The 21,619-nt window shown below is 41.1% G+C and overlaps 1 pseudogene; it reads left to right on the top strand.

Moving 5' to 3' along the window:
* The first annotated feature begins 16,592 nt into the window (after positions 1-16,592).
* Positions 16,593-20,664, top strand: LOC137738423 (uncharacterized; annotated as a pseudogene).
* The last annotated feature ends 955 nt before the right edge of the window (positions 20,665-21,619 follow it).

The following is a 21,619-nucleotide window of genomic DNA, read 5'->3' as shown; positions in this document are numbered from 1 at the left end:
TCTCCGACGCTGATTCGAGCGGCAGTACAACCATGCAAGTCATGACCACTGGAGCAACTTCAATCGAGGAGCAGCTAGCTCAGATGAATGAAGCAATCGCAAAGCTCACACGGACTATGGAAGAGAAGGACTTGCAGATTGCCGCACTTGTCAACCAACTAGATGCGCTGCCCGACGTGAAAGTCGACCCAAATGTTGGCCTATTTAAGAAAGAAGTCGACGAAGAAAAAATCAGACCACTTGAAGGATCTGCGAATAGTGTTCGAAAGGCTGCGAAAATACAACCTCAAGATGAACCCGTTAAAGTGTGCGTTTGGCGTCACCTCTGGAAAATTTCTCGGCTTCATCGTCAAGCACCGTGGTATTGAAGTAGACCAATCAAAGATCAAGGCCATTTAAAGCATGCCCGAGCCAAGAAACCTGCACGAGCTGAAAAGTCTACAAGGACGGCTAGCCTTCATCAGACGCTTCATCTCCAACCTCGCAGGGCGTTGTCAACCGTTTAGTCGCCTTATGAAGAAAGATGTTCCATTCGTATGGGACAAAGCATGCCATAATGCTTTTGAAAGCATAAAGAAATATTTGTCAAGTCCACCTATCCTGGGGGCACCTGTGCCCGGGAAACCACTCATATTGTATATTGCTGCTCAGGAAAGTTCAATCGGAGCACTCTTGGCGCAAGAGAATGAATCCCAAAAAGAAGGAGCACTTTACTACCTCAGTCGAACTCTCACTGGCGCTGAGTTGAACTATTCCCCAATAGAAAAGATGTGCCTCGCTTTGGTGTTTGCCATTCAGAAACTCAGACATTACATGCATGCTTACACCATCCACTTGGTTGCTAAAGCCGACCCTGTCAAATACGTTATGACTAAGCCAGTCTTGACAGGGCGACTCGCTAAATGGGCTTTGCTTCTTAATCAATATGAGATCATCTACGTCCCAGCTAAAGCCGTCAAGGGACAAGCGCTAGCAGACTTCCTTGCCGATCATCCAATCCCGGTTGATTGGAAAATCTCAGACGACTTGCCTGACGAAGAGGTGTTCTACATCGATATTTTCCCGACATGGACGATGTTCTTCGATGGATCCGCACGAGCAGACGGAGCGGGAGCAGGAGTAGTATTCATGTCGCCACAAAGGCAAATACTACCTTACTCCTTCCAACTGAATGAGCTATGCTCCAACAATGTTGCTGAGTACCTGATACGAGAATTATACGCACACAAATTAAACCCTCTTTTTGACAATTGTAGTAATGATGTAAGTAGGGATCGTTCTGGACCGGGGATTAGGAGGGATTGCAAATCTCTTGGAAACTGACTCAAAAACGTAAAATAAAGTTTAAAACACTAAACTAGACTCAAAGAATGCAAAATTAAAGTTTAAAACACTAAGACAAACCAAAAACTCAAAATGCTTTAAAAACACAAACTAAATTGAATTCTAACTAAAATGAACATTAAAGCAAAAGGGGGATTGAGGTTTTACGAAAATTGAAATAACGAAACAAGTTAATAAACTAGACAGAATGTAAATATGAAATTTATGGATGAATGCTAGCTAAGGGGTTCATCTCCATACATGTTACACTTGCATACAAGATTGATTCTCAGTTGGTCTTTCGATAAATTATGAAACTCAACGCCCCGGGTTAATTAGGTCCGCTTAAATTAACCGTCAAGTTTTCCTTAAGTTAATGAATTGGATGGGTTTGCGCAACGCAATTCACAACATTCTCCAAAAGTCCTTTACGTGAACAGCACAATAAAGATACAATCAAAGATCATTAAGCAACATGAAAACTATAAGTGTTGACGAGGCATTCGTTACTATGATGAGCATGAAACTCGTGCCAAGAATTCATTTAACGCGATTGTTTATAAGCAACCTCCACTACTTGTGAATATAAGTTCATAACGATTAGGTGAAACTCACTTATATTCTAGCGTCATATTCATGCATGAAAATAAAGCGCGCATTCTTAATAAACATACATAAATAAGTTATCAATCAAACGGTTAAACAAATTGAATCAACAACTTATGAAATTCAAACGAAAGTTAATCAATTCATATTGCAAATATAAACATAGTTTCGAATCACCCCCTAGCTAAAGGGGGTTTTAGTTCCTCATAACTTTGAAATCAAAGAAACACCTAAACATTCCAACAACTCAAACTTGAATTGTATGAACGTTTAGGCACTCTTCTCTTCCATTCCTCATACGTACAAAACAAAGAGAATTAGATTTAAACTTTGAAATCAAAGAAACACCTAAACATTCCAACAACTCAAACTTGAATTGTATGAACGTTTAGGCCCTCTTATCTTCCTCGTTGTTGTAGCACAAGGTCTAAGGTGAGGTTTGGGGGATTATGGAAATGGATGAGGAGTGGTGTTTGGATTATAAGGGAAGGGGGACTCACGGCTAAAGAAGGTGGAGAGTGAATGTGGTGTGTTGTGTATGAAAATGAGATGGAATTGAATGAATGAATGCAAGGGTTTTTATAGGGAGAGAAAGGGGTGAATGTGCATGTGAGTGAGATGTGTAGGTGCTGAAAATGCATGTGAATGCATGCTGGAAATGGGAATGAAGGCCACGGCAAAGGAGGAATGTTGTGGTGCAATGATGATGTTTTGTGGCTGAATTGGTGGTGGAATTATGATGGGAATGCTAGATTGGAAAGCATGTGTTTGCTGAAATTGGATTAAAGAATGAGAATGCTAGGTTGGAGAAATGATTATGGATGCATTTGTTGAATGATTTGTGGTGCAATGATGAAGAGTTGCATGTGGGTTAGGTGGAATGTAAGGGGACTAATGATGAAGCAAAGCTGGAAATGAGAGTCAAAGCCACGGCAAGGGGATTTTTGGTGGTGTAAATGCATGTGAAATGAAAAGGGAAAAACTGGAAATGCTAGGAATGAAGGCCACGGCAAAGGGTGAAGTTGTTGATGATTTAAAATGTGGATGCATGATGAAGAGTTAATAAATAATGCATGTAGGGTTAGGAAATAAAATCATAACTTAAAGGGGGAATGATTAAAGGATGTGTCTAGGTTGGAAAGGTGTGGAGGATGGATGGAATTAGGGGGAATGCACGGCAATGGTGGGGAAAGAATGAGTGGATGTGCAAATGTGTTTTAATTAATGAAAGTGTTTGGAGAATGAATGCAATGATGAAGAGTGAATAAAGAATGCATGTAGGGTTAGCTAGGTTGGCTTTGTTTGGGTGCATGTGTGTTAATGGTGGTTTTGCATGTGAATTGATGGATTGTTTTTGATGGAATGGATGGTTCTTTGCATGGCTATAAGGGAGAGAATAAGAGAGAATGGGCTAGGCCCTTTGTTTTATGTCCAAAGTGAATACAAGGCCTTCAAATTCGTCCATCCTCTTGGCTCCATGGATAAGCTATCCAATCCATGCCCAAAAATGCTCCAAATGGCCTCAAAATGCACTTTCTTGCTCCCTAGGCCCTTAGAACCTGAAAACACACAAAAGAAGCATAAAGGACTAAAATAACGAGAGAAACATAACGTAAATGCACTAGAACAAGCCATTTAAGTCGCATGAATATGCTCCTTTCAGTACCAAGCATTGATCATCGGGCTCCAAATGGCGATCAACATGGAAATCACAGCTCTTGAGGTATATGGCGATTCCAAGCTCATAATCAATCAACTCTTAACTGAATATGAGGTGAGGAAAGATGATCTCGTCCCATACTTCCGGCTAGCGACCCAACTGCTACAAAAGTTCGAAGCTGTGACACTAGAACATGTGCCAAGAAAGGAAAATCAAATGGCAGACGCTCTCGCCAATCTAGCCTCGAGTATGACACTAGGAAAAGATGAAGTTACAGACGTGCCAGTTTGCCAAAGATGGGTGATTCCGCTCGTTAATGAAATGTCACTAGATGATACAAATGTCATCTCAGTACTTCCAGTCGATGATGAAGAGTGGAGACAACCGCTGATCGACTACTTAGAGCACGGAAAGCTTCCAGATGATCTTAGACACCGTTCCGAAATACGTCGACGAGCACCTCGCTTCCTTTACTACAAAGGAACACTTTACCGACGCTCTTTTGAAGGAGTGCTCCTGAGATGCCTAGGTGAGGAAGAAGTTAATCAAGCCATGGAAGAAGCACATTCAGGTGTGTGTGGGGCACATCAGTCTGGACCAAAGCTACATTTCCGGCTTAAAAGAATGGGTTACTACTGGCCTAGCATGGTGAAGGATTGCCTGGAACACGCCAAAAGGTGTCAAGCTTGCCAATTCCACGCCAACTTCATACATCAACCGCTTGAACCATTACACCCTACAGTTGCTTCATGGCCGTTCGACGCATGGGGATTGGACGTTGTAGGACCAATTACGCCAAAGTCATCTGCAGGGGAAGCTTATATCCTAGCCGCAACAGATTACTTCTCCAAGTGGGCTGAAGCCATACCTTTAAGGGAAGTAAAAAAGGAAACTGTTGTTCGTTTCATCAAGGAGCATATCATCCACCGATATGGGGTGCCTCGCTACATTATCACTGACAACGGAAAGCAGTTCTCCAACCGACTCGTGGACGAGCTTTGCGACAAATACAAGTTCAAGCAGCACAAGTCTTCCATGTATCATGCTCCGGCCAACGGCCTCGCGGAAGCATTCAACAAGACGCTGTGTAACCTCCTGAAAAAGGTAATCAGCCGAACAAAGAGAGACTGGCATGAAAGAATAAGTGAAGCACTTTGGGCATATAGGACTACACATAGGACTCCTACCCAAGCTACACCTTATTCTCTCGTATATGGCGTAGAAGCTGTTCTACCGCTCGAAAGTCAAATCCCCTCACTAAGGATGGCTATACAAGAAGGCTTGACTGATGAAGAAAATGCAAAGTTGCGCCTTCAGGAGTTGGAAGCTCTGGATGAGAGAAGACTCGAAGCTCAACAACACTTGGAATGCTACCAAGCACGGTTATCCAAGGCATTCAACAAGAAAGTCCGCCCAAGGTCTTTCCAAGCCGGGGATCTCGTGCTGGCATTGCGTAGGCCTATCATTACAACTCATAAGACAAAAAGCAAGTTCACATCAAAGTGGGATGGACCCTACGTAATACAAGAGATCTACACCAATGGCGCCTACTTAATCATGGCAGAAGACGGGTTGAAGATCGGCCCCATCAATGGCAGATTTTTGAAGCGCTACTACCCCTAAAGCAAACGCACCACGCTCTTGGCCCGCAAGAGCATAAACTGTGTACGGCAAAATCATCATCAAAACCATCACTCATTTGAACTACGTCATGACTTGATCCCTCCTCAACCAAGGGTACGTAGGCAACTTGAAACTTCAAAACTTCAAGTACAGTCACATCATCATCAAAAAAAAAAAAACACACAAACACTTTGAAGAATAAAGAGCAAATTCAAGAATGCAAACACTTTATTTCTTTAAAGGAATGATTTGGTTACAAAGCCGTATTACAAGGGTGAGCATCACACCAACGTCACCACCGAGGGAAAACCGTGACCAAAAGGCACTACACAACGAAATCCCGCTACAGTCTTTTGCACAGCACCACACGGTAAGAAGTGACGTACTGCAACAAGCACCAGGCAAAGAACACGGTTGTACCCACGTCCTGCTCACTCCGTCACCAATTGCAAATTCACAAAAAAGCTGCCACCAATTGAAAACCTGGGTAATCCGTCAAAACAACAAGGAAAGCCATGAATGCAGTGAGAACCTGTAAAGAAAAAATTGCAATTTTCTTTGTATAAAAAAAATTAAATTATAGTTTCTTCCCAATTAAAAAAAAAAAAATATATATATATATATATATATATATATGTGTGTGTGTGTATGTGTATATATATATATATTCTCGGCCCAAACAACTGGGATGGCCTCTTGGAGGCCTCTTGGACCCTCTAAACCTTAAGGCCCGTGACAAAATATCCACCAAATCAAATGGAGTGCACCACAGCTCAAGGCCTCAAGAATTCAGAAAGAGAGCTTATTCTCACCACTTTCTTCATCAAGCTCCCTCCACATTGGCGCAATCAATCTCGCCAACACAACATCATCATCAGCCGCATCAGTCTCTCTCTTCAATCCCCACAGCACCAAGAAGCCGCTCAAGTTTCTGATCTATGCTGCACAAGTTGGATCGACGGTCTCCTTGGCAAGCTCTGCAAGACCCAAAATCTCAAATACGGGAATGTCCTCTTGAGAGACCTCCCCAACCTCGCCGGCCAGAGATTCTCGAAACCCTTACAATGACGGTGGAGCTGATGAACTTCCCGAAGATGGAGGATCAGAAGGCCATCCAGGAAGCCGCATCGCAAGGATTGCAGAGCATGGAGCACCTGATCCGGTTCCTCTCCTACCAGGCCAGCTTCCTCGTCGCCCGCCTATTTCCGGAAACTTTGGGCCTCTACTATTTTAATGGCACCTGAACCACCGGTCCACCGGTGGAGGACCTCCACATATCACCCCAGCCCGAAGCTCTTGGCACCGTCAAATTTACAGCGTCAATTTGGTCGGTCTTTCTCGGGTTTCCGGTATGGGTGTGCCGAGCGACGACGTCGTTGTAATCCAGAAAGGAAAGCGGCCTGGCGAGCCCTGCATCATCACCGTCAATTGCCCGGACAAGACCGGCCTCGGGTGCGATATTTGCAGAATCATCCTCGATTTTGGCCTTCTAATAGAAAAAGCAGATTTTTCGACTGATGGGATATGGTGCTACGTAGTGTTATGGGTGTTTCCTGATTCCAGCTCCCCAGCAGTGAAATTGTCAAATTTGAAGAACCAGCTACAATCTGTATGGCCATCATGTTCAGTGCCGTTTTACTTGTACCAGCAGCCCACACGATCGTCGTCCTCACCAGTTTATCTGTTGACGTTTCTTTGCCTCGACCGCAAGGGATTGTTGCATGATGTTACACAAACTCTCTCAGAGCTTGAGCTTTCGATTCAGCGAGTTCAAGTACCCCGACTCTGCTTTCGCCTCCAAGAAGCCAAAGGGTTGGGTCGCTTCTGGTTCTCCCCAGTCGACTCTCTGCGCAGTCGGCAGCGGTTGCGGTTGCGGACAGGGCTCGAGCCGCGGAAGCCCTAACGCCCAGTCGCCGCCGGCCACCTGGGGTCTGCTGCATGCGGCTGCAGGGGAAGTAGCCAAGATGCGCATCAACCAAAGCAGAGGCCTTCTGGGTCCTCCAAGAAAGCCTTTCCCTGTCTCGGTCCCCACCAACCACCACCCAGATGCTGCTTATTACTACCACCAGCAATCGCTTTCTCACAAGCACTTGCGAGCCGCTCAGTTTAAGCTGTTGAGGCAGCAACAGGTGATGAAGGAGCACAAACTCGATATCCTCCGGTGCAGACTCAGCCGCAGCCCCACCTAAACCACCAAACCAAAGCGAGAAACAACACTCCCAACATTCTCAATGCTTGGCCTCTGGGTTTGTCGCTATCTGCATGGCCGCCTCTGCAACAAGCTCAGCAGTAGCAACAGTACAACAAAAACGGGTCCGGATTCAGAGCGGTTTATATCGGAAACCAAAACCCATCTGCGAAAGTTGAGCGTTCCGGCACCGGCGTCTTCTTACCCCGCCAAGTCGACCCCCAATTCGAACCCCGCAAGAAGCAAGTGTGTTCCACATCTTTACTCCCAGCTAGAGTTGTGCAGGCTCTGAACTTGAACATTGACGACATGCAGCAACAACTCCATCTTCAGCTCTCCAAACTCCATAGCCGCAGCAACAACATCCACTAACTACCTCAAGCTCCTCACTCCGGCCACCATGGTCAAAATCGACGAAGAACTTTAGTGACCGCTGTCAAACGACTAGTCGATCGCGAAGCTCGACGCTTTGCACTACTTCAAGCTCTGGCTGCTTCTGCACTTCCGCCATGGTCGCTACCTTTGAATGTGATTGACAAAACCAAAGTTTATCAACTCACACCCAAAGACTTTCTCCGTCTCTTACCTCCTACTACTCCAAGCTCCTCTGCATTTCCTCCCTGCACCATGTGGGGAATATATATATAAAAAAAAAAATTATTAAAAAAAAAAAAGGGACACGCCAGTCTGGAAAGAAGAAGAAATGGTGGAATCTTAGTGGATCAGCACCACCGAAAGCAAAGAAAAGAAAAAAAAAATTAATAAAAAAAGGATCTCGGTGCACCGGCACCATGTGAAAAAATACAAAAAAAAAAAATATATATATATATATATATATGTGCTCTACTGTATTTAGCACAATACACTGAATAAAATAAAGCATGTCCATTGATCTCCGAGAAATTACAAGTGCGTACAAAAAAAAAAAAAAAAAAAAAAAGAGAAAGATGGAGCTTTCACAAAGGTTGTTCACGTGAAGCCCCACTACTCGGCAAAACTCCAGGAGCGGGAGGCATCGAAGATAGATCATTCGAGGCCTCAATACTTGGTGGAACGCTAGATGACGCAGGAAAAATGTGCCTCTGGAAGAAAGCCGCAAACCTTTGACGGTCACTTTGAATTCGACCTTCAGATTCTTGCAGCTCATCAAGCTTCCTCTTCATGCTTATCGAATAATTATTTGCAAGCACGTGCAAACCTCTATTCTCGCGCTTAAGCTGTTGGATCTCTTGTTTAAGATTTTCCACCTCCGCCATCAATGATTCAACTTGACGGGATCGAGCAAGTAGGCGTTGGCCCATGTTGGACACAGAGCCTGCACACTGAACACTGAGAGCGAGGGACTCTTGAACGGCCAACTCATCGGACCGTCCTGAAAGCAGCCTACTATCCTTAGGAGTGAGGAGGTTCCTAGCTACTATTGTAGCTGTTGTTGCATCCGTCATCATGGAGTCTTCACCTGTAAGAGGGCCATTAGAAGATAAGAAAGAAGGGCGCCATACATTACCTTGACGGTGCGCAACCGGATCACGGCTGAGACTCAAATCTAAGCAGATGTTAGATGGGTTAGCCATTTTTCAAAGGTGTTCAAAGAGAAGGGTTGGAGGGAGTGAAATCTTCAAAGTGTGCATGTTGGAGGTGATCGATACCTCTATAAAAAGCCAAGGCAACACAACCACCGATTAAAAAAAAAAACGGAATTTCCTGCGTAAAGTTCGGCGACGCTCTCTCGGCTTTTCAGAAAACGCGTTCAACTTTGTCAAAAGATCTCTGACAAAGTTGAAAACACGTGGAGGTCATCATCGCAACTACACACTTTTGCCGACAAGCGTGAAGTTCGGCTACGCTTTCTCTGCTTTTCAGAAAACGCGTGCAACTTTGTCAAAAGATCTCTGACAGAGCCGCATCCGCACTACTCCTTGCCGTTCAGAAATCGAAGAGGCGTTTGTTCAGAAATTGAAGAGGTGCTAGCTCAGAAATCAAAGAGGCGTTCGTTCAGAAATCGAAGAGTCAGCACTCTTTTTTCAAAAAGCCGGATTTGCTGGATCAAAATTTTTGTCGACAATGATAAAAGAACAGTACCACCACTTGCTATTGGGAAATCCCTATATATGTCAACCTTCATCTTTTATGACAAGGCAGACCTGCAAAAAAAAAAAAAATGTCCAACTTTTCCTCACCTCTGAGGGCGCACTCCCAGCAAAGCCTCTCGAAATACTCAATTTTTTCTTCTTCCCCGAAGAAGATACCAGATGCCTGGAGTACAGATGAGGCAGGAGGAAACGGTAGATCGAAGCATGCGGAGACAAGCACAACAAATATATGTGCTGATTCATTCGCTGCTTCTTCAAAAGCAAAAGTATCTCATATCATCAAGGGCGAAAGCAAAGGTATCTCATATCATGCTTTTTCCCTGTCTTTTCCTTTGCCCTTGTTCTCACCTGCCAGGACAAGGACAGAGAAAGCAATATGTCGGAACCTCCACTCAAACTTGCGCTGCCACCAAGAAGTGATGGTCCATTCAAATGCAAGGTTTGCATTCCACTCCTGCATCAGAGGACAAATACTACAAGAGAAGATGCCAAACCTGCATAAGGAAATACCACTTCTGCAAAGGGAGCAAGTAAGGCAAGTGAAAATGATACATTGAAGCATGTGGAGACAAGCACAACAAATATATGTGCTGATTCATTCGCTGCTTCTTCGAAAGCAAAGGTATCTCATATCATGCTTTTTCCCTGTCTTTTCCTTTGTACTTGTTATTACTCGCATGGCAAAGAGAAAGAGAGCAATCAGCCAGCACTTGGAATCAGTCTTCCGATCTGGAACCGACTGCCTGGAATATATTCCCTGGTTGCTTACCTAGCATTGCTCTCGAGTAGTCATCTTCAACGGTTGATACACTTCCAGAGAAGGGATCGCATCTGCCTGGAGAACAGCTAAGACGAGTGACAATGAAACATCAATCTTGTGGATCGTCAGCAAACGCAACAATTGCATATGCTGAGTCATCCTCTAACCCTCTTCAAATATGAATTGGAAAGATTGAACAAAGAAACAGGTCATCACCTCCACCTCGTGCTTGCCTGCCATGTTTCTGAATCCTGAAACCGCTCATGGTCTTATTTTCACTCAAGATCAAGCCTCGATGACCCTTGAAGAAATCACAAGTCCGATTCAAAATCAAGTGTTCACCACCCTTGAATCAAGTTCAACTCCAGATAAAAGGAGTTAAGTTCAGACCTTCGGGGGAGACCAAAAGAACCCTCCAGCCCAGTTCAAGATTAAGCCTGTGGAAGATCAACGATTGGAGGAAACCAGAAAATCTTCCAGTCGAACTCAAGATCAAGCCTCGATGGCCCTTGAAGAAATTTCCAGCCCAATTCAAGATCAAGCCTCGACGGCCCTTGGGTTGACATCTACATTAAGGGACTTCAAAACACATCTTCTACACGTGACAAGCACATGTCTACGACGCGCCTTGAAGTGGGGGCATTTGTAGACGTCAAAATTTCGGTGAAATAAATATTGACCAATAATTAAAATTTCAACGCTCACGTGTCACATAAATTTTACATGTAGCGTGTGACTCAACGAAAAATCGAAATAAATTGGAAAGGTCATCAAATAGGACACGTGTCAATACCTGGCAGAAATGATTTATTTCATCTGATTATTTAAATCCAAAAATCAAGTTTTGAAATTCTATAAATAGGAAGCCAAGGCATTCATTTTGGAGGAGGAAAGAAAAGAAAGGAGGAAAGAAAAGAAAAGAAGAAAGAAAGAAGGGAATTTACATCACACCAAAACCTTGAAGCCTTGAAACTCTAAAGCTCTCAAGAAAACCCCGAAGGATCAAGAAAACACTCTTCGTTCTTCGTCAAATCCTCCTTCAAGGTCAAGCCCCAACGGCCCTTGAAGAACTTCCACCGACTCAAGATCAAGCCCCAACGGCCCCTTGAAGAAAGTGTTCATCATTCATCATCCGTTCATCCTAAGATCAAGCCCCAACGGCCCTTTGGATCAACAACCTCAACAAATTCATACACCCATTCTTCAAGATCAAGCCCAACGCCCCTTGAAGATCCATTCATCAACTGTTCATCCTTAGACCAAGCCCCAACGGCCCTTTGGATCAACAGCTCATCCACAAACCTACACCCTACGAAGATAGAATTAGAGGATCAAATTACAAAGAGATTGTAACCCCAAAATCATTAAACACAAAAATATATTTTGTACACGTATTCTTGTTTCTTGTTGCAGGAATTTTTCGTGTTTACACTCACGAGCACAAATATGTGGTTTGTTTCCTCGATCTGTCACCATTCCAAGGGTTTGTGGTGTTGTCCGTACAAAAAGGATAGGAGAGGGAGAGAGAGAGGGTCTCGGGACAGGGCAGAGAGAGAGAGAGAAATGAGTGTGGGTGTGTGTGTGGTCCAAAATCAACCAACCAAAACCCAAAAACGACCACACAACGAAACAAACATACTAGGGGCAAAACCGTCATTTCATCCATACGGTACGAAAAGTCTGGGACGGGCTGTCACACCACGCACTTGGACAATTTTTCTAGGTCCAGTGCATACAGTCAATTCTTCCAATCATGCCAGGAAAGCCTTGCATCTCACCCTTCTTCAAAAACCTTCACAGGTCAATTGTCATGGGTTTCCGGAGGTACTCATTACTGTAGAAGGCTTTGATTGCGTAGCAAAACCTTATCAGGGACTCTAGAATAGTTGATTTTCCCATCCTCGCTATCTCATCCGCTTGATTTCCAGATGCTCCATATGCAAGCATCAGCAAGACAACAATAATTTTTTGCTCATGAAGAAGACCTAGAACATGAAAAGCATTTTTTTTTTGGAACAAAGTATGGATCATGGTTGCAAATAGCAATCATGATTTTGTCAAACAAACTTCATTGCATTCCAAAACAACGTCTAAGTATATGATCAGGGAATAAAATGTGGGGAATAGAATAATTTCCAAAAGATCTTTACCTCGTCTTTCCCTCATTCTATCCAAGTTTGCGGCAAGTCTGAGTTTGGATATCAGACCCACAGCTTCCATGACATGATGGGAATGTGAGGCTCTCTGCCTTCTATGTTCATCATCCTTTTCCTCTTCCATTACGAAAGCCTCATCTCCACCTTCCTCGAGATTGAACAATTCTTCCTGTTATGCCAACAATTTTTTCTGTTGGTCATCGATTTCATACAATCTCCTTGAAGAAGACATTGTAAGAACTCAAGATTTAAAAACGATGAAGAAGGATTCTGAGCTAGTTTGAGTTTTTTGTAAGAATTATGATGGATGTAGGGTTTATATGTACAAAAAAAAAAAGAAAGGATGAGGTTCTGGATAATGCCACGTGGCACTACGGCTGGGCACGGGCCGACCAGGCACTAGGGCTGGGCACGGGCCGACCAGGCCCAATTTTGAAGGGACCGGACTGGACTCGGGTTTAAAAGAGATGGGTCGGGCTAGGCAGGGGACATTTTCTAATATAGGAATCGGACCAAACCTGACTCGGTACGGGTCCACGGGTCCTTTGTTTGTTTGTTTGTTTGTCTTTTTTTTTTTTTTTTTTTTTTTTTTTTTTTTTGTGAAAAAAAAAAAACCTAAAATTTGCACAAATTCACTCCCAGCACAGATTCACTACCAGTGTAGTGCGCATATTTTATAGTTTGCACAAGTTCACTCCATGCACAGATTCACATCCAATCCAAACATTACAAAGTCCAACATTCAAATCCATAGATTAACAATCCAAAATAACAACATTACATCGTTCAACATCGTTCGATACATTAAATCCGAGACATTCAAAATAACATCTGAGAGACATCTAAAAATCAAATCAACATACAAAATAAAATATCTAAGAGTTTGATAGGAGCATTTTCATGCGACTTAAATGGCTTGTTCTCGTGCATTTACGTTATGTTTCTTTAGTTATTTTAGTACTTTAAGCTATTTTCGTGTGTTTGTAGGTCGAAAGGGCTAAAGGAGCAAAAAGATGCATTTTGGAGACTTTTGGAGCACTTTTGGGCTAAGGACGGATAGCTTATGCTTGAAGCCAAAGTGTTGGACGAAATTGAAGACCTAATTGGAGCCAAAGTGTTGGAACCTTGTTCTCTTTAGTTTTAGGACATTTAAACCTTTCCTAATCCCAATCATGCCATGCATAACACACATCCATTCTAACACATTGTCATTGCACATGCATTTCCTTCATTAGTTAACCCACATGCACTTATCACTTATCATCACCACATATCATATCACTTAATCACTTATCACTTATCATCACCACTTAACCACTTATCATATCATAACCACATATCATATCACTTATCACTTATCACTTAACATATCATCCACCTACTTCACCTACAACATCCACCTACTTCACCTACAACATCCACCTACTTCACCTACAAATGACATAGCCATATGTTCCCTCCACTACTCCTATAAATACCCTTGCATTCATTCATTCATGGAGATCTCATTTTTCATACACAACACACCACAAACACTTCCATCTTCTCCCTAGCCGTGAGTCTCTCCATTTTCTGCACCATTCCCTTCCCTTTCTCCTCCATTTCTTCCATTTCCATAATCCCCCAATCCATTCAACACACCAACAACATCCCTTAGTCCTTGTGCTACAACGAAGACGAAGAGAAGAAGGCCTAAACGTTCATACAATTCACGTTTGAGTTGTTGGAATGTTTACGCGTTTCTTTGATTTCAATGTTTAAATTCAATTCTCTTTGTTTTGTAATGGAAGAGAAGAGTGCCTAAACGTTCATACAATTCAAGTTTGAGTTGTTGGAATGTTTAGGTGTTTCTTTGATTTCAAAGTTATGAGGAACTAAACCCTTTTTGGCTAGGGGTGATTTCAATACCATGTTTATTTATGTGATATGAATTGATGAATTCCGGTTATGAACTCTTGATTCGTGAATGCAATTGGCTTAACTATTTGATGATTAACTTATTTGTGTTTGTTGATTGAGGGTCGACACTTAATTAGCATGCATGAATATGTGGCTAAAGTTTAAGAAGGTTTCACATAATCGTTACTAACTTATACTTGAAAGTAGTGAAGGTCGCTTGTCACGATCGCGTTAAGTTTAATTCTTAGCATGAGTAACATGATGTCATAGTTACAAATGCTTTGTCAATGCTTATGGTTTTCATTATTCTTAATGATCTTCGATTGTATCTCTATTATGATGACATGTAGGGAACTTTTGAGAATGTTTTGGGTTGTCGAATGATGCCATCCAATCCAATAATATAAGGAAAATCTAAGGGTTAACTAGTGATGTCACGGTTAATTTGGGGCATTGTCGTTCATAATTCAATGAAGGAATAACTGGAAATTGATTCATATGCATAAATATCATGTGTAGAGAAAGAACCCTTAGCTAGCTTCCCATCCATTCATTTCCGTCAAATCCATATTTACAATTTGTTTTGTTTCCAAGTATTCATTTTAGTTTAAATTCGTCCAAATCCAATTTCCCCCCCCTATTTCGTTGAAGTCTTAGTCTTAATCTTTCTTATTTTTAGTTTTGCTTTCTTCGAGCATTAAATAGTGTTTTATATTGTGTTTTTATGTTTTTAAGTCAATTTAGAAGGTTTTAGCAAGCCCTCCTAATCCCCGGTCTAGAACGATCCCTCACTTATCCATTCTACTACAATTGTCAAACGAGGGTTTAATTTGAGTGTCAAGTAATTCTCGCATCAGAGTTTGAGACATCCAAATTCCGAAGTCCAAAATCAAATAATCCAAAATAACATAAACATGACATCCGCAATAATACAGAAATCTGAGGCACCTATACATTTCCACATTCATTTAACACTTCCAAATATCAATATTAAAGTAAAATAACAAAATCCCAAACAACAGAAATTGCAAAGCCGAAATATTTACACAATGAAATTAACCAAAGAAAGAAATTCAAAATTTCAGATAAAAAAAACCAAACCAACACAGTAATAAACTAAGTAAGCTTGTAGAAAAGCACAAAACCCCTAATTAGAGAGAAGTGAGATCGAATAGGAAATCATTTCCACAAACCAATAATACGAATCAAATAAAAGAGAGAAGTGAGATCGAATTGTTTGTTAGGGTTTTTACTTGAGAACAAAGAGGTTGTGACGAAAGAGAGAGATTGCGAATTCAAAATTGGGGCTTTGGTAGCCGGCCAAGTAAAAGAATCTAGGCTGGTAGCAGTGTCCTCGATGGCAGTGATGGGGGTGATGGTGGTAGTGACGGCGGTGGTGTTGTCGAAGAGGAAAGAATCAAGGTTCTGGGACCTAGGTTCTCTGGGTCCTAGGATGTTGTTGAGGAGGATGGCTGGATGGGTGGTGTCGTTGTGTTGGCCGCGGCGACGGTGATGGGCTGGGTTCTCTGGGATGTCGTCGGAGTCGATGGAGTCGAGAGTGTGACGGATGGTGGTGGAGAGGTAGGAGTGATAGGTTATCATTCAATCTCCAAATGACTAAGGATGAAACTAACGATTCAAATTGGATGATAGGTTACAATTCAATCTCGACCGTTCATTATAATTAGAAACGGGTAGGTTCAAGGCCTCATTTTTCTAGGGTTTAGGACTCGGCCTACCCCGTAAATGACATGGGCCCGCCCCGCCCTGCCCCGTTTATTTTCTAAAAAATTTGGAACCGACCCATACTTTCTCTGAACTTAGATTACCCACCCCAACCCGCAGTTCCTCTACTTGTTTGCCCACCCCTACGTGGCACTACGTGATTGGTTGAAAATTTTATCGAAATCTTGGCTAAATGATTGTAAACAGATAGTGACACATGGCGTGTCAAAATTGATTGAAAATCTTATTGAAAATCTATTCATAAAATACTACTTTCAGATAATAACACGTGGTGTAACCAGATTCGTTAAAAATCCTATTCGAAATTAAAACTAATTTTTTTATTATTTTATAAAAAAATTAATAATATTTTAATAAAAATTGACTAGACTTTGTATCAACGCAATTTTTATGGATGAAAATGCATTTGGCTAATTACTTTTCACTAAACACAATTACTATTCATTTAAATGGATTAAATAAGGTGGACGCGAATGCAGTTTTAAGGATGGAGTTGCTAGAGAACAAACCGTCCTATACGAAAAGAAATTTGAAGCGGTTAACAGGTAGCTCCGACCCGACCTGGTGTTTGAGCACAAGCTTAAACACCTTCTCCCTTCAAGCCTTCCATTCCAGCTTACTCTCGCTCTGTTCAGTTGTTCTTCTTCATAACCGACAACTGCTGCACTCCGGGTACTCTCTCTCTCTCTCTCTCTCTATCTATCTCTGTGTGTGTATGCCAGGATTGTCTGTTGTTGTATACGTTGTGCGTTTTGGTCCGCTATTGACTTATCGAGGGTTCATGTCAATATTCTCACAGAGATATATTTTTTGTATGCATATTACCTTAGTTTGTGTGCGAATTAATATTTTCACAGAAGGAAGCAGTCTCATATACTTATAAACTATTACTTAATTTATTTTTTTGTTTTTGTTTTTTTTGTTTTTCTCCACTCATCTATTTGTTCATAATTTCATTAATTCTTGAGCGTAAGTTGTTAAGCATCATTCTTTCATGCTCTAATGCCGTTTTTCGTTTTTTAACATTTTCTATTAATTAAGTGTCAGTCAGAGCAGATGAGAGTATTTCAGTTTTAGTCAAATGAGTATAGGTGTTGGTGAATACTGAAAACTGCTTCTTGATTGGTAGAATTTGTTTTTTTTGTTTTTGTTTTGTAAATTCAGTACTTGGGTATGAAAATTCGGATGTTGATGCGTAAAAAATAGTTGATTCGAAGCTTCTGGACTTTGTCTGAATTTGGTTTTGATTTACAGGGCTTGCCAGAATTCCTCCGCAAAAATGAAGAAAATGATAGCATTTGGGTTTGAGGGTTCAGCCAACAAGATTGGTGTTGTGGTTGTCACTTTAGACGGCACAATTTTATCAAACCCACGCCACACATACATTACTCCTCCCGGTCAAGGCTTCCTTCCCCGTGAAACTGCACAACACCATTTCCAACACATTCTCCCACTGGTTAAATCGGCTTTGGAAACTGCTCAAGTAACGCCTAAGGAAATTGATTGCATCTGTTACACCAAGGGTCCTGGCATGGGAGCACCGCTACAAGTTGCTGCAATTGTTGTCAGGGTTCTTTCGCAATGGTGGAAGAAGCCCATTGTTGCAGTTAATCATTGTATTGCACATATTGAGATGGGAAGGGTTGTGACCGGTGCTGATGATCCTGTTGTCTTATATGTTAGTGGTGGGAACACACAGGTAATTGCATATAGTGAAGGGAGGTATCGAATCTTTGGTGAGACCATTGATATCGCTGTTGGAAATTGCTTGGATCGGTTCGCCAGGGTATTAACACTCTCCAATGATCCAGCTCCGGGATATAACATTGAGCAGTTAACTTGGATGTGATATTTTTGTTCCATTTTACCCTAGTTCCGAGGAATCTTTTAGGTTGTTATTTGATAAACATGTCCCCTCCTATATTTTGTTTGGCAGTATGAGTGTAGCGGTTGTTAACTGGTTGGAGCATGACCTGGCCAAAGTTTGAGCCTGGGCTGTTTTTTAATGATAAAGAACAAATAATTAATCAAAAAGATTAGTTTTATATGAAACTTGGGAAAAATGGTAGAATCCATTTTAACATTTATACTCATATGAAATGATTGTTAGTTTGTTACCCCAAGGAGAAGGCAAAAGAGATAAAATTGGCATTTATGCAGACAGAAGGTGAAATGGCTTCCCTGTTTCTTTTTGCGTAAGCAGCCCCTAGTGTTAGAAAATAGGTAGAGTTCGCATTTCTTGTTTGATATATTTCATATGGCACATGTTCATAGATTTATCATTGAAGGAGTCTGGTTTTGAGGTTTCTTCCAGATCGCAATGTGTGAATGTTCGTTGTTAATTACTCTAATTCTTCTTTCTGAAATTGAGAATGCCGATGTGATTTCTATGTATTGCATTGTGGGTGGCTGACTTGCGGCTTGTATATGATGCATTTGAAATCAATAAACCCATCATGGTTGAATGGTAGATTATCTTTCGTAATATATGTATAATTTGACAGTGTCTGCAGAAGTTTTTAAATGCTTGTGGAGATAGATTGCTCAAATTTAGGGCGATCAGTTGTTGTGGTCAACTTGTCATGCCTTGTATGTATATTATCCTATTGGATTGTACATCTGGCCTTAGAGTCCACTGAATAGCATAAAAAATCAATATGCAAGAACTCTCAAAGTCGAATTACCATCGTCAATAGTGTCATCCATATTACTATTATTATGCTGACTTTATTCATGCTCAGTTCTTGAATTGAATTCTGTTTTGGAAGTGCTTTCATCATGACTTGTGTGATCCCCGCCCCTTGCAGCTTGCAAAGAAAGGAGAACATTTTATAGATCTTCCTTATGTTGTCAAAGGAATGGATGTATCTTTTAGTGGAATTTTGAGCTATATTGAAGCTACCGCTGTGGAGAAGCTCAAGAATAATGAGTGCACATCTGCAGACGTATGCTACTCCCTTCAGGTAAAATTGGAATCAATGCTATTTTGATGTGAAAATAAATTTTGTCTATGGATCTTATAAAGAAAAAAAGAGCGATACATTTTCATTTTAATAGCTCTGCAAGCAAAAGACAAATAATAACAACATTAACAACCTTCCGATTAATTATTTGTTCTTTATCTTAATTTCATATGAGTTTAATTTTGAGATCTGCAGGTTAACTTATTTTATTTTTCTTTTTAATTATCTTCAGGAAAATGTGTTTGCAATGCTTGTGGAGATAACAGAACGTACAATGGCACAAGAAAGATGTCCTTATTGTTGGTGGTGTTGGTTGCAATGAACGGTTGCAAGAGGTGATGAAAACCATGTGCTCTGAACGGGGTGGAAGGTTGTTTGCAACCGATGATAGGTATTGTATTGATAATGGGGCCATGATTGCTTATACTGGTCTTCTTGCTTTTGCCAATGGCACATCAACACCGCTGGACAAGTCGACTTTTACCCAACGGTTTCGCACTGATGATGTTGAAGCAGTCTGGAGAATAAAAGAGGAATCAGCAAAAGTAAATGGATTGATGGATGAGAGTACCTGAATATTATAATTCTTAGGTATGGTGCTTCTGGTACTTGAATAGTTAACATAAATGTTGAATTCCTAGTCTGAATAATGATTAGAATTATTATAATTTTTCTAGGAATGGTGAATTTGTTTCGATGCTCTAGCATATCAAGCAAGATGCATTTACAGCATTTTTATTATTTTCAGGTCTGATTTCCTTTTATTTCTAGTTGTAATCTTCAAAAGATCAGTAGGCTGAACTCACTTCGTATATAGATATATATTGCTTTGGTTTAAGCCTAGCCTAATAAACAGAACCTAACTGCTTTTAATCTGAAGTTTGATGCAAGAGCAGCAGGGCAGAACCAAAACATTTACATAAACACAACCTCATACATACATCATTGACTGTTCATCAAAACTTTTCAAGCAATTACATGTGATTGTTTTGGTTTGTTCTGTCTATCGATGTCCTGTTTCTTTTCTTCTGGGAAAAAAAACACCGCATTACTATATTCATAAAAGGGAAGAAATATTAAACAACCTTTGTATTGGTCTGAGGTCTGTTGGCACTGGCCTTTTTTTTTTTTTTGGTTGAGCAAGATAAATGGTGAGAGTAGAAGATGGTACTTATATCGGAGGATATTTACCTGGGTTTCCATGTTTTGTTTCGCAATTGATAGGTTCATAAAAATCTGTATGGATCAACCCCAACTTGATCTCCATTTGCCTCTGTAAATTCATGTATTGTCTTTGATTGAATTTATCAGGTAAACCTCAGGCATTTCATTTCTCCTTGGTGCAAGCTTAACGATCTTATAAGCTTTGCAGTGTTTGGAATTGGCATGATACTCGAAAAGAGCTTCTTCTTCTGCGGTAATCATAATCGTATGCCTTTCCAACGTCCAAGAAGCACCATATTCATCCTTAAACTTTGAATCATTGAGTTCCAAGAGAAATCGAAAGACTGACATGGTTGCTACCCTCTTACATGTATTCATATTGTTTGTTGAGTTTGTGCTCTCTTTACAAATATGGTTGTACGCACCGAAATGTATTGTCCGTTCTTCTGAATGTTTTAGTTTGCAAAGAATTCTCGTTACAATTTCGTCCATGTTTTCTGCATTTTAAAGTAAGAATCCAAGGGACTTGGGGGCGATTACTATACCGACCAAAATTACGAGAATAACTTGCATTGTACGGGTATACTGCCAATCGTTTGTGCCAATGAAATGAAGACATATGTTTAAAAAGTTACACGTGTTTGCCAATTGTCAAAACCCCATTACGTAAGTAATCATGTGCTGTGGTTGGATCGTGATGACAATTGGTTCAACCACTGTTCATCCGTTCATGTGGCAAATATATAAATCCAAATTGGCTCAACCACTGTTCATCAGTTCATGTGGCAAATATATAAATCCAAATTGGGTTTTTGTCACAAATGATTCATGAAATTGACCTACCACATTAAGAAGGTCCATAAAATTAAAAATCAATCAATATAGTTCTTGAAAATGGGCATCACAAATCAATGTAATCCTTTCGTCAAGCTTCCGTTAAAAATTCAGTTAAGTGTTGATGTGGCACATAACTAAGCCCCACAAGTTTAATTAAATATTGTAATGTGGATTAACTAATTAAATAAATATTAAAGTTAATTAAATAATTTTTTAATAATTAAAATTTGAGAAAAAAAATCTCCCACTACTCTCTTCCTCTCTCCTCGATGCCAGTTCATCCCGTTTCCCACCCAACCTCCTCTCTTATCTCCCAAATTCACCAAACCAAACTAGGAGATTGAGGTAAGAAACCAACAACGATGTCGCGGCCACATCACAGCTAGAAACCGAACTGCGAAATTTGGTTTTATACCAAAAATTGTCTGTTCTCTTCCCCTTTCTCCTCGACTGCAGCAGCTAGACGCCAACAACGATGTCGGCGGCGACATCGCCCACCACCCAATCCTCCTTTCCACTTCCCTGATTTTCTCCATCTCTCATTTTTCTTCTCTCTCTTCTCGATTTCGGCGAGGTCTTGTCGACAAATCGGACAATGCGA

This window comes from Pyrus communis, chromosome 6 (assembly GCF_963583255.1).
Source record: "Pyrus communis chromosome 6, drPyrComm1.1, whole genome shotgun sequence".
NCBI lineage: Eukaryota > Viridiplantae > Streptophyta > Magnoliopsida > Rosales > Rosaceae > Pyrus > Pyrus communis.
This window is presented reverse-complemented; position numbering and strand designations above follow the sequence as displayed.